This window comes from Peromyscus californicus, unplaced genomic scaffold (genome assembly GCF_007827085.1).
Source record: "Peromyscus californicus insignis strain IS unplaced genomic scaffold, ASM782708v3 Scaffold_7__1_contigs__length_154581171, whole genome shotgun sequence".
Classification (NCBI taxonomy): domain Eukaryota; kingdom Metazoa; phylum Chordata; class Mammalia; order Rodentia; family Cricetidae; genus Peromyscus; species Peromyscus californicus.
The window spans coordinates 40,983,524-40,998,258 of record NW_026294595.1 but is presented as its reverse complement, the minus strand read 5'-3'; the positions used below and the strand labels follow the sequence as shown (position 1 = coordinate 40,998,258).

The following is a 14,735-nucleotide window of genomic DNA, read 5'->3' as shown; positions in this document are numbered from 1 at the left end:
AAAATACTCCATTATCTATCCTGTCTTGGTGAGTCCAAAAGGTTGCACTAATTCTATTCTAACATGCATTACCAAATCTATCTTTTAATGTCTCTCAACCATATATGCTTTACACCTCTTCAGTGAATTTCTTTTCTGAATATGGTAACCAGGAAAACTATAACTATAACTATAAAGTCTTCAACTGCATCAGAGACTTGAGAGGGAAATCATATTTCCTGAGTAAGCAGGAAGTGAAGGTAAGTGACTTCCAAAAAATGTGAGAAATAACAAAAAACAGCTAGCTGCTTGGACAGTTACCCAAGGTTCTTCTGCAACGTTGGGGCATCCATATTCAACGTACAGACCTAGTATATCTGACAGACTTTTCTGTGAAAGAGGATATTCTGAAGGACTGTCCTACCTTATCTTGGCAAAGTTCAGCAGTCACTTTCTTTTCTGTCCTGCTTGTTCAATTTGGACAGCATAATGTCAGCAGCCAAGGCAAGGGCACTTTCTTGCCCAGCAGCTAACTTTTGCCACAAAGAAAGTAAACTTCATGTGGAGTTTCTTCTTCTCTCTAGTAGATTGGTGCTGCCAGGGGAAGATATGCCCCATTGTCATAATAAAGTGTGTTATTAAAACATCTTAGCCAGGTGGTGGTGGTGCACGCCTTTAATCCCAGCACTCGGGAGGCAGAGCCAGGCAGATCTCTGTGAGTTCAAGGCCAGCCTGGGCTACCAAGTGAGTTCCAGGAGAGGCGCAAAGCTACACAGAGAAACCCTGTCTCGAAAAAAAAAAAAAAAAAACCATCTTAAATGCCATCTTCTGTAGCTCTCTGAAGTTTTTGAAGACCACCTGTCTACCTAAAATATATCTCTGTTTGACCTTGAAAACCTACCTAATATGACTACAAGTTTAATTGTAATAGGTGACTAACTACTAACCTGCATTTCTTTATTATCCTAAGTAGTTTGTAATAATAACTTTCAAGGGCTAAAAATTTGCATTAGACTTTTTTTTTTTTTTTTTGGTTTTTCGAGACAGGGTTTCTCTGTGTAGCTTTGCGCCTTTCCTGGAACTCGCTTTGGAGACCAGGCTGGCCTCGAACTCACAGAGATCCACCTGGCTCTGCCTCCCGAGTGCTGGGATTAAAGGCGTGCGCCACCACCGCCCGGCTGCATTAGATTTTTAAATGAGTTGTATAGGTACAATACCTTGAACATAAGTAGAAATGTATGTACAATATATTCTAACAAAAATAATCTTAAATGTATCAATATATAAAAATCTGTTTCAATGTAACATATTTAAAACTAGTAGTTTCTTTTTTGATTTAAAAGTAGATTCTGTAATCTATCTCTTTATCCTATTTCTATATCCCCCATGTTTCTTTCAGAGTAGATTCAATAATCTACCCTTATATCTTATCATATCTATATCCCCCTCTTTTCTTTTCAAAACAATAATCCTAAATCTAAACTCCTTAGTCCAGCTTTTTTCCTGACTATTACCAATGATAACTTGTAACCAACTACCCTAAACAATGACAAATATTCATAACCCATGGAATGACCAAAAGCCTCCCTTTTGGGATCATGGGCATTGTGTTCTTAAATTTACTTCCTCCTATCTGGGGGCAATGGTGTCTTTAGGGTATCCTGAAAAGAAAAATTTAGGTTAATTGTCAAGTCCTGGGAAAGGTAGCTATATCATTTGTTGTCCAGTCTCTGTATAATGGTAAAGTGCAGGGCTCGTCTCAAGTCCTGGCTAAAGTAATCTGTGAGACTGGATCATTTTAGCTAGCTACCTTGAAATTGTCCTGAGCAGTTTGTAGTTTTAATCTGATCTTTGGGTGGTGGTTGTCAGTTTAGTGGTGTTATCATAGTCCATGTGGTGTTATTGTTGTAGGGCCCCATCATCCTTTTGGAGACTTCAAAGGTCACTGTTGGGTGTGGTCATGGTTCATTGCAGAAAACTTAAACATTTTAAATGTCATAATGCATCAGATATCAAAGAGGTTAAAGGATCAATATTTGTTATGCTTTACACCTCTTCAGTGAATTTCTTTTCTGAATATGGTAACCAGGAAAACTATAACTATAACTACAAAGTCTTCAACTCCATCAGAGACTTGAGAAGGAAATCATATTACCTGAGTAAGCAGGAAGTGAAGGTAAGTGACTTCCAAAAGATGTTATTCAGAGTACAAAAGCTTAATTCTTAGTTACCTGATAGACCTCAAACTAATTCTACCCTCTAATCTCCAGGCAAGCTTTATTTGTTAGAGCACAAACAAAATATCACTACAGCCCAGTGTCATCACTTGACCATAAATTATAGTATAATTTGATTATGCCGTGTTGTAGCATCTGAATAATAATTAATATTACTGATTTTACTGTCACATGTTATCCTAAGGACTTTCATGTGTTAGTCCATTTAAATATCTTAAAGCCTTGTGAGATTCCTGTTTGTAGATGAGGAAACTGAGATATAAGGGGCTGTAAAACCTGCTTAGGAAGTAGAGGAGTCTGGATTTAAACCTAAAACACCAAATCACAGTCTGTTGTTTTTGTTTGTTTGTTTATTTTGTGTGTGTGCTTCTTTAACCATGGTATGGCATCTTTAAGACTGAAAAGACGTTCTGAAAACTAGCAGGTGGATTGCTGATTGAGAACTCTGGTGTGCAGAAACTACCATGATAAAAATCTATGTTTTAAGATTCCTGCATTGTTTTATGAGGCAGGCACGGGTAAATCTGGTTGAAGGTAAATTTTAGTTTACTTAATATGTACCCAGCGTCTAAGGCTATTATTATTATAAGGAAAATAATCATTATTATTCCATAACACAACTGTTTTCAAAGTTTCTTTAAAAGTGTTTGTTCAAATGATGGTTTCTGTGGACACTCAGTTTGTGAATGTGATAAGAAATTTAAAGTTATTCTGGAGAGACAAAGTAATTTCTGGGGGAAATGTGGCTGGAAAGACTGACAAGAACAGGCTCCACTGCTTTCATCTCCTTCCTGCCTTCCTCACTCCTACCTTCTCCACACTTTCCCTCTTCACTCCCCACCTCCTTCTCTACTGCCTTCCACTCTCCCTCCCTCTCCCTTTCCCTCTTCCTTCTTCTCTGCTTTCCCTCCTCTCCCTTCCTCACTCCTTTCTCCTTCCTTCCTTTCTTCTCCTCTATATCCATCCCCCTCTCTCCCTCCTAGTGGTCTTTGAAATATAAAGTATAATCTTCATAATTATAAAGGATGTAATTATAAAATATATAATTATACTTTATAACCATAACCCAGTATAATGTCCAGTAATCTCTGGAAGTTGAGATCCTCTTGCCTCAGCCTCCTGATGCTAATAAGATAACTGACATGCTCTACCACATATGGTTTACCCATCTTTGTTTTCCATATTATAATTGGCCAACAGGAACTTTACAGATCAGAGTGGGTTACTTGCTATAAGAAGCACCTCAAAAATGTAGGTACCCTAACATGTCAAAAGCTTATCATCTCTCCTTCCTCATCTTTCAGTGAGGTGTAGGTTACAGAAGTTTCTAGCTTCATCAAGTTATTTAGAGAGCCAGGATGATAGAAACAATATCATTTTCAAGGAAGGGAATTGATATTTAATCAGCAAATCAAGAAGCATGAAGCCCATTCTTTCTTCTTAACTGCTTCACCTAGGAAGTAAAAAATCAACTCAACTTACACTTCACAGACTAGAAGCAGTCAAATGGCTCTCTGCTGACTCAAGGGGCCAGGATGCCATGTCTTTTTTGAAACACAGAAAAAAAGAAACGTGAGGATGAACATCTTTGTCACCAGGCTGACATTAGGGACCAAAGTTTCCTTTGAGTTGTGTCTCACTCTAGGTATTCTCATGCAAAGATGAGCCAAACTATGGTTGCTTCTTTCAGTGAGACTTCAGTCTAGAAATGGTATTTAGTCGAAGACCGAAATATGAACCATGGTAATCGTTTAACTTACCAGTAGTTTAGAGGAGTTTACTGGTAGGCGTCTGCTGACATCATAGTAACTAACTTGGTTAATCAGTGAGATGCTTGGTGTTACTTGCTCTATGTCATAAGTGAAGAGAGTAAAGCAGGAGGTATGGGGAGGGCACATGACTGAGACACGGATCCAGGACTTGAACTCAGGTCGCCCCACTTCGGACTCCATGTCCTTTACCATAGTTTCCCAAAGGATTTCAGCCATGTCACATGGGTGACATTCAGGGCATGGTCATGTGGTGAAGCTACTCAGTCATAGATCTGTGGTCTTGACTGGAGAGTATGGCTTGAGTGCCCTATAAATGATTGGTATTTTTATAATATGAGTAAGTTTCCAGTAAAAGATAATAGCTCACAAAAGGACTTTGGAAGAGATGAGCCATTTGACAAGGGATTTGGCATGGGATTAATTTGCATGGATTGTTTTCAAAGATAAGAGAAGGGTTTTTCAAGAAAATACAGAAGATAGGCTGAAAGAAGGAGAGCAAGGAGCCTGAGCAGAGGTCACATGTCTGGAGTGCACTAGAAGAAGCCTAGAGGATCGTTTCCTTTTACCTTCTGATAGGCCTCTGTCCACAGTCCTCTAGCTTCAACTTCAGTCACTATGTCCTTTCATTTACTTTCCTCAAGTCAATCTAGATCTGAAGAGGCTTCGTAAAGCTCCAGAAATAGCTTCAAATTCAAAAAGGAATCAGTGGACTTGGAGTCTTCTGTCCCTTGCTCCCTCTCTTCTTTGATCCAGGAGAAGACTCTTAGCCTCTCCCTTATCTTTTGGGAGAACCAGCATGGAGCATGTGATTTCTATAGTCTGTACCAATGTTATGGTTCTTCAGAACGTCTATAGCTCTTTGGATTTTTATCCTTAGTGATTTTTCTATGTTTCACTTGCTATCTTATTTTTGGGCAACCTCATGCTGTGTGCCAGATTAGTTTCAAGATATAAATGTTTATCTTTCATTCTCTATATGTAGTTGTTATTTCTCTGTCTGAGTTTCAATATTTTGATATAAACTGATCCTGTTATACCATTAACCTTTCTCTTTACACATTTCATTGACTTTCTGTTTTGCTAACAGGGACAATTTTTTTTCACAGTTACAATTTGGCAATGGGATCATGGAAAATTTTAGGGTATGAAGACCTCCATAAGAAACTTGAGTGGGAGTGTGTTTTCCCAAAGTTAATAGAAGCAATTTAAAAACCAGACTGACAACAATGTTAAGAAATGACACATTTTATTGAAGAAAGTTTCTATGGTTATTTCAGTGGGAAATGGAAATTATAAATATAATGATTTAGACCTTGGCTGTAAAAAGCAAATGCTTTTCATCTAATTTCTGTACTTAAGAAACACAGCTATTTCATCTATTAAATTAGGCTGGAGCATGCTACCATCAACCTACACACACACAAAAGGAAGCCTACGAAACTTCAGTCATTTTGATCTCAGCATGGCAATACCCCCCATGTACTTTTATAATTCTCAATTAAAATGAGTAATTTAGTGAAAGAATAAGTCCCATGAGGGACAATGCTAAGAAGGAATCATAATACTACTGAAATGTTTTGTGTGGTAATCATTGCTGATATATCAAGTACACCTGTGATCATCATACTGTTTGAATTTAGGAGCAGAAGAATTTCAATAGGCAGGTTATTGTACTGCCAAATGTGTTTTTTTTCTCTTCATTTTTAATTTCTTTATATTATTATCAGAAAAAAATGCAATGCCAGACCTGTTGGACTTACGAGTTTTTGTCTTTTAATTCCATACATCTTATTTGCATTCCTGCTATTTTCCTATCATTTGCCACAAATGTCTTGTATATTCATCAGAACAATTCTGATTAATTTAAGTACATAAAGTAACATGGCTAACATCATAAAGGTTGTGAATGATGAGGATGTGAACTGAACTTTTAAAAAAGTTATTTTCTATGTGAATAGACATATATTTATATGTTTTACTGTCACACAACTAAATATATTTAAGGGCAGAGGCTCCAGTAAAAGTTACAGAAGGGATTACATGTAGCTGTGAGTATGGGGAACAGTTGGTTTGACCTGCCTTTTCCTTTGGGATCACTGAAGCAAACCAGGAAGTGGTCTTTCTCACCACCCTTCCAAGTAAGCCAGTCTCCCTTGCTTCCAGGTGTTGTGGATCTGAGTCAATGACAGTTAAAATCCCCAAATGCTTCTTAGAAGGTCCACTTATTACTTCCTTGATCATTACAGTCTGTTCCGAGTTGTTCTTCTGACTTTGTCTTCAAATAGAATAATACAGCTAAATTTAGACCTGAGGAATTTAACTGGTAAATACACTTTTATTTTAAAAGTAAGTACAATTTTATCAAAAACAAACAAACAAAAAAACTGACAGAATAACAAACCCAGCCAAGGACGTAAAGAGTGAGCCAGGCTGGGTTTCTGCATGTTCCGTACCTGTCATCTTTTGTAAACTAGTTGAAGGTTGGCTTCTCAAGGCACTCATTCTTGGTGGTTAAATTATAAAAGGGTATCTTCTTTTTGCCTCTAGTTAGGGCCTAAGGGTTGCTGAGGGGAGTGTGAGATAGATTTTTGCTCTATACATTCATTCTGGGTGGAAAATCTTTCTACAAAAATGCTCAACCATATTCTGAGACCCTGGTTTTCTGGGATCAGTGAAGGGCATGAAGTTGTCCGGTTCAAGAAAGGAGAATAGGTGTGCGTTTACAGAGCAGAAGATCAGTTTGTTTCAGATTGGTATTTCTCTTTGGAAGTTTTAGTGAACCAGAAGTCCCAGCACCTTCATGCTCCTGAATGTTCACTGAGGCTCCACTACATGAAGGAACATTACTGATAGGAACAGTTTAATTAGAAAACATAAGATCTGGACCAGACAGAATAGCTTTTATTTAATGGTGCTATGAGGGAGCCGTGGGCTAGTACATGAAGCCTAGGAAGAGATCTAGGTGAGTAACCAAGAAATTATTCATAAGAGAAATCAATTATTGTAGGGTGTTTAACTTATCAACATGGACCATGATAACTGATAGCAAACCTCTCAAAACTGTTTTTGGACAAAGCATAACAAGTTCACAATAAATGACTCCAAGTTTTACATTTGGTACTAGGCTTGGATAACTCGCTAACTCGTTAATAATATTTTATATTTATCTTATTTATTACTAAATCAACTTAGAGTTCCCTATTTCCCATTTACGTTGACTAGATTTGCATCTGTCACTGTCTGTTTCTTGGTTTAAAAAACTCAGAAAGAGTCGTGATCAGGACCAAGGTAGAAATTGTGAAGCAAACAGCACACACACTGCAGAGAATGAGTCACAGACTCTCCATTTTTTTTCCTTTAATTCTGGATTCATATTCCTTGGGCCTTGTTCTCCAAACATTCCAACAAATCCTCGCAGTGGTTATTTCTGGTAACCAGCGAGCTCATGAAAACTTCATGCTATTTACAATGCCGAGGGAAGTAACTAGAGCCCAAATCTTTCTGTTACTGGCTTTAAACTACTTGACATTTTGAGGGACTTTTTCATGACGCTCTCCTTCAAAGCTCAGAAATGAAACAAGTAAGCTGTTGGTTTGCATACAACTTCAAGAAATTAATTTCAGTCAAAAATCAAATAAATGTAAAAGGCAGCTGCTTGGAGTTTTCAGTCATTGGCTGGGTGGTTATGTATAGAAATATGTGGGTGGAGAGTGAAGGAAGGAATAGATTACACAGGCTAGGACAAAGAATAAGAACATTAAAATTTTTCCATTCATTATTCTCTGGCATCAATACCATATGCAGATGAAAAGGCCAAAATAAGCATGAGTTTTGTTTTAATTAACTCCCTAAGATTTGTCTACCATTTAGGTGACCCCTCCCACCTTCATTTCTTATTTTGTTCCTTTTAGGGCCATAAATATTATTAATCCATGGAGATTTCTTTCTGCTCCCTTTAGTTAATTAAAGACACTCTAGAATTTATCTTTTGCTACCACCAGGAGGGCACAAAAAGTGAAATATTATAATGCTAGATAGTTCATTCATTAGCATAAAATAATCAATGGGATTGTACACCCTATTTCCAATTGCACCTGCCTGATTTTTTTCTTTGAGGACCGATATAGCCAACCAAAGAAACTCGAGAGTGTAAGAAGGAAGAGTATAAACTTAGGGAGTCAGGCCAAAATGAATACATAGATCAGCTTTTCCAGAGACAGTTTAACTTGACTCCAATGCCGAAACAAGCCGTAATAATTCCTGCCTGGATATTGCAGGGTCCCCTCATCTGTTTCAAACTGTGTTGCTCAGCAGGGAGAAGGGGGCACGAGAGCAGCTGTCAAGAAAGGAGAAAAAAGCTCGAAAGTAGTGTCCTTATATTTTACTTATTTTATATTAATGGTTTTATTACAAAAAGAAACTATGATGTAAACTTCATGTATCATTCACTTACAAGATTTTATACCAAACCAAGCAGAACCCAAGACTAGACAGCTTCACTATTTATATTCCTCCAAGGAAGTCTCATCCTGCCCTCTTTTTCCACCCTCAGTGTTTTTCTTCCTTCAGGGAGAGATTCTATATCAGTGTTTCATTTCTCCTCTGGGTGGACTTAAAGGCCAGACACATTGATTATTAATCATTATATTGGGGTTTCTCTCCTGCTTGACCAATGACACAATCTGCCAAGCATGATAGGTGTACTGTAACTGACATCTGTACTGAAAAAAAATCACATTATGGAATATATATCTGCACTAATAAAAAAAGCCATCTTTCAAACTCTCCTTTTGTAAGTCTTTCTAAAGAGACCACTGTGCCACAAATGCATAGGCGCAGAGCCATAAATCCAGAGATGGATCTGAAAGCCCAATTTGGAACATTCTTTACTTAGACTCTGGAGACACTGAAGGCTTAACCAGAGTCACTTAACTGTTTTCTCTGGGTTGTGCCGCCTAGGAATACCAGGAAGAAGACTTGAAACATGAGATTTCCTGACCCTGCTGACTGGTCATCATCTTTTCCTTCATTTCACTTGGGTGTACACTTTGATTTTTTTTAGACTCAAAAAAATATTAATTAATACCTCACATTTTCTGGATTTATGGTGTATCTCAGGAGTGGTGGTGAACATCCCCTAACTTTTTTTTTCCTGCAATATAGATTGAATTCCCAGGAGAGCAGAGCAGTAGGAATGCATTATGATGATTATGAGCCTGGATTTTTGTCAGGCTGACAAGTCTGAATTCTGGCCCTCTGAGCCTAAATGTGTTACGTTGGGCACATTATTTAACTTATTAGAACTTCAATTTGGAAACTATGAGCTGAGGATATGAACAATACAAAACTACGTCTCAGGACCTATTCACTGTTCTCATCCTGTCTTACAATAGGTCTTCCGTAAATGGAGCTACTGTTACCCTTCTTACGGCAGTGATCAATGGAGGAGACTGTGGAGAGTGAACAGGTCCTGTGTGTATTTTCTAAACATAATTACACAAACAGTAGATATAAGCCAGTAATGTTGGGAGACCATTGAGGATGATAGTTAGACTGATTGTTATAGATGGTTGATAATTTAAGAATCAATATTAGGCCGGGCGGTGGTGGCACACGCCTTTAATCCCAGCACTCGGGAGGCAGAGGCAGGTGGATCTCTGTGAGTTCGAGGCCAGCCTGGTCTACAAAGTGAGTTCCAGGAAAGGCACAAAGCTACCCAGAGAAACCCTGTCTCGAAAAACCAAAAAAAAAAAAAAAAAAAAAGAATCAATATTAGGTGTTGAATTAGACATTCACAAGCAATATTGAAAATAACATAGAGATCACAGTAAGCACATGTATTATGAATAGAATATGAAAAGTGCCCACAGTAGGTACATGTATTATGTATAGAGTATGAAATGTGCCCTCATCGTAATGTGTTGAATGCTTCATCCACAGCTGGTGGCACTATATTGCTGTGTTTAAAACTTTGGGAGGAATTGAGTGGAAGAAGTGAGTCACCAGAGGTGTGTCTCTGAAGGTTATACCTGATTCAAAGCCCCTTCCTCACTGGTTGCTTTCTGACTGACAAAGTGGGGGAAGGACCTCTGTCCTATCTCTTGGGGCAAAGGACCAAGGTCTGAACCTTCAGAAATTGTGAGTCTGAATAAATCCTTCCTCCTTTCAATTATTTCTCTCATGGACTTTTGACACAATTACACAAAAGCCCAACACAAAAATGAGGGTGCGTAAGTTCTGGCTCGTTTTCTTTTATCAACCTCTTTCCAAGACTAAGATTATTGCTTTAATGTTGTATAGTTGTGTATATGCTTACATCCATACGTACACACATCCCTCCTTGAGTTCTGCCATTTCTGACTGTAAAGGACAATATGGATTTATGCCTGGTGACCCCGAGCAAGTTTTCTTTCTTTGCTGGAAAATTATGGGGACCAACAACTTGATTTATTCTGTTAGTTTTGAACTGTGCTTCCAGGAAGTAAATTGGCTCATGGTAATCACAGTGCTCATTTCTATTAAATGATCATCAATCGAGTTATTTGCCCTTTTGCATATAATTTATTATGGCTTGCTTTTCTCTTTCAATTAAAATGTGGAGCTGTGCAATTTCCCTTGTTTTAAAGGGGTAAATATGAGGGAATTATAATTCTAAAATTATTGTATCAAGAATTTAACAATTTAAATAATACTTGTATTTCTTTATACTTTATTAATGTTACATATTAAGAAAAATTTATGTTATTGAAAAAAATTATATCCTTACGCAAAATCTATCTCAGAAAGAAGGAAAGCTGTAACATGAGAAAACACATTTTTGCCTAATGATTTCCTTTCAGGAAAAATATTGCTATCATGATCCTTTTTAATTAAATAAGAATTTAGCACATTTGCATGCATGTTCTTAATGTCAGACTCTTTGGTTATCACACTTACACCGCTGTTATTAATGCTAGCCATGGTTTGCAGATGAGGAAAAGCTAGTTATCAATGAATAATTCAGATTCCATAACTGTCAGACCTCATTATTTTAAATAAGGCCTAGTAGTTCCACTTGTAACCAGCTAATTGCCTCGTTTAAACTTAAACTCTTAGACTATTTCACATAATTCTCAATTTCCAAAAACTTTAAATATATTTAAGATTGCTGTAATACATAGAACAATTTGCTTTAAATCAATCCGGAAGAATAAAAGTCGCTCTGCTTATGATCTGTCTTCAAATAAGAATTGAAATTTAATTTAATTCACAGTCATGCAATGCTTATTAAATGCAGAATGACAAAATGTTTTTAATTTATGAAAAAATAAAAGAGAAGCTTGAATAATCCATTTTAAAAATTGATTTCTTTCATTTAAATATATTAATGAATTGGGTTTCCAAAAGCAGAGTGACTGTGATGGGGAGAGACAGCAGAGTTTCATGTTTTCTAAATTCCAGGCATGTTTAAGAGCAAAGCTACTGTAAATTTAGTGATGATATGGAAATATCCACACAATAAATTTTGTGGCCATAAGAGCGCTCTGCTCAGATCTTTCTTTGGGAGCTGCTCCTGTAAGAGACATAGCTGAGACATAGTTCCCACGACCAGACATTCAGGCCTGCCACAGCCCTCAGAGGCTACTCCTGACACACAGGACTCCTGAGATACAGGTCCAGTGTGCAAAACTTTAGCATCTTTTTCCTGCAGAGAGGTGCTTTGCCTGCCCAACCAGCCTCCCTTCTCTGAGTTTTCCTTTGTGTCAGCTCTGCAGTATGGCTTGATGGTTGCCATTACCCGCTTCTGTTTTGTCTCCTCTTTATTATTTATGTGCATTTTTCTCAGTAAATTTCTCATGCATCTAATTCTGTCATTTTACTTTTCGTAAGAGGTCTAGATCATTCCTGCAAAGCGATTAAATTTTTCTTGTCTAATTAAATAATCCTACTCACAAATCCAAGCTCTTTGTTTGGCTCAGATACAGTAAGCTTTAAAAGGATATGTCTTCTAATAATAAATATGCCCTTCATGTAATTGCTGAGACCTGTTGTAAATTCATATTTCATGGCTGGATTCAGACTACAAATACTACTGTTTGTGGTCCTTCTTCAATTCATACGTACATACATATGTATTTTCCTGTTTTCCGAGTTTCTTACAGGCTCTCCCAACATGAGCAGTAACAGCTGAGCATGGATAGAGCTTTGTTTTTACTACTAGAACTCACACCCAGGGCCTCAGGCATGTTATTCGAGTGCTCTACCACTGAGTTATACTCCTGCCATTTTGTGTTTATTTTATCTCAAATTCTGATTCGACTCTCGTTTTAGAAAGGTCACTGACCTTTGAAAACATAAATAGTCTGTTTCACTTCTACAAAACATTTGCCATTTATATGGCATTTACCTTCCTTTCAAATATGTTAATTTAAAGTAACCTGGTTTCTTAACATCTAAAGTGGATATGCTATAACTGAGGTAAATATTTGCACAATTAAAAAGTATAGAAGGGTGAGAGAAATGACTCAGTGGTATAGAGCACAGACTGTTCTTAAAGAGGACCCAGGTTCAATGCCCAGCTCATAATAATCTGTAACTCCAGTTCCAGAGGTCTGATATCCTCTTCTGGCCTCTGTGGGCACCAGACATCACAAACATCTATGCAAGTAAAGCTCTCATACACAAAAAGTAAAATACATTTCAAAGAAAACAAACACACACACAAACAAACAAACAAAAACAAGTGTCCACGTGAGTTGCTGCGCATGTAAAAGAATGTTTTGGTACAGACATCCACTCCCTCTGGCTCCTAACACGCTTTTAGCTGCTTCCTCCATGATAATCCATGAGTTTCAGGGAGCAGAGGGTGTAATATAGATATCCCTTTTAGGAAAGAGCATTCAGCCTCTCATTATTGTTAGGTGTACAGACATGTGCAAGATCAAATAAACCAAATTACCATCCTGTACGGGGGAAGGAATCAGAAAAGGATTGCCTGTTCCAGAAGCTATCAGCAGTTGTTGGTTACTGGGAGAGAAAGAGCCACTTTTCTTCAAGGATATGGTCTCTAAAGGCTACAAACAGTGCAGTAGATTGTCGAACACCCATGCACATATAGGCAGAACTAAATGAACTCAGTGTTACTAACTTAAAAGAGAGTATGTGAAAGAAAAGTTAAGGGGATGGGGAGTAACTGGAGAGGAGAAAATGGGTGGCAGATTGAATAAAAAATATTACATATATGCATCAGTATTAAATATTTAATAAAAATTGAGAAAGAACTATGACATTTTATTGTATTTTTTCAAACTATTTATAAAGAAAACAAATAATTCTTTTGGAAACCACATTTTGTAGGTTTACACATGTCTTAGGTCCATCAACATCTGCATCCTTCATCCTCTGAAGTTTCTTGTGCAACTTGAAAGGTGGGAAATGGGAAGGTATGGGAAATTAAACAGGAACTTGGACATAAATTACAAATTTTCACCTACATTTAAAAGATACTTTAAAGTTTTAATACAAAGAAAGTAGAAGCATTGTACTGTCTTATTTTAGAATTAGGCATTGAGGTCTCACCTGTTTTCATAGTTCAGCCTTAGGACCATTTTCACCCAGGCTCTGAGGTTTTACATTAGTCACAGATGGTGTCTGCATCTCTGTTTCTTCAGCCAGGGACCAGGAATTCAGATAGGGGACAGGCTAGAGGCATACAAATCCCAAAACCACTTATGCCCCCTGGGCCTCAGGTTTTAGTAACTTTAGTTCTTGTTTACTTTCTTTAAAGGAAATGGGACATCCCCTTTGTATTTAGAAAGAGTTGTACTTTGTTTACTTTTTTACATAAATCCATATTAGCTGGAAGAGAGTAGCACACTGATTGCCCAGATTGATCATTTGGGGGGGAAGAAGTGACAAATCAATTTGTTTCCTTTTTCTTTTTAGTCATACAATGTATGTATACACACACACATAAACGTACGTGTGACGTGTGTGTGTGTGTGTGTGTGTGTGTGTGTGTGTGTGTGTGTGTGTGTGTTTGTGTAGACCAACTCAACATTGTTAGTTCTTTCCTAAATTTTGAGAGAATGGAACTGATTGTTTTCATTCTTTGAGTTTAGACAAAACAAAAGGCTTCAGCAGTACTTACCCTTTCTTACTCATATGAGCCTGTCCCTTTCTCTGCTCTTCTGAATAGGCTGCCATGAAAAACATTAAGTGTATTTTCATCAGTTCTTATAAACCAACAGGTTACCCAACCCCAGAAAACAGTGAAGATGAGACACAGATGCACACAATTAATGTCAGTTACGCAGCATGTGATTTCCTTCTGTTACGATAAGAATGCTTAGGCACTGAAGGGTTTACCATCTGTAAAGCACATGTCAGTTTAATTGTCTCAGATCCAACTCTGTTTGTAAACATTGTGGCCTAAGGGAAACTCACCCCAGCCTTGGAAGTCACACACAGGACTGCACTCAGGTACTGCAATGAACGAACACATTGCTTGTCTATCTTGAATCTGAGGCACCAGCTTAACTCCTTTCCTGACCTGGATCTTTAATCAAGATAACCATCATGTTAACTGCCTGGATTCTATCAAAAAGCTCTTGATCATGAACTTCTGCATTTGGCACATTTGGATTATCACATAAACAAAACCTAACTTTTGTAGGAGTTATCCTCAGAGTTCATTTCCTCTACATAGTTGTTTGGAAGTTTGTTGTAAAATAAGCAAGTTCTTATTTCAAGCATCAATGCTATTAAT

General features: G+C 37.5%; 1 long non-coding RNA gene across 1 annotated transcript in view; it reads left to right on the top strand.

Annotated features, from left to right (window-relative positions):
- LOC128101367 (uncharacterized) overlaps positions 1-14,735 on the top strand; it is a 119,346-nt gene that overhangs the window by 48,187 nt on the left and 56,424 nt on the right. The window lies entirely within an intron of this gene.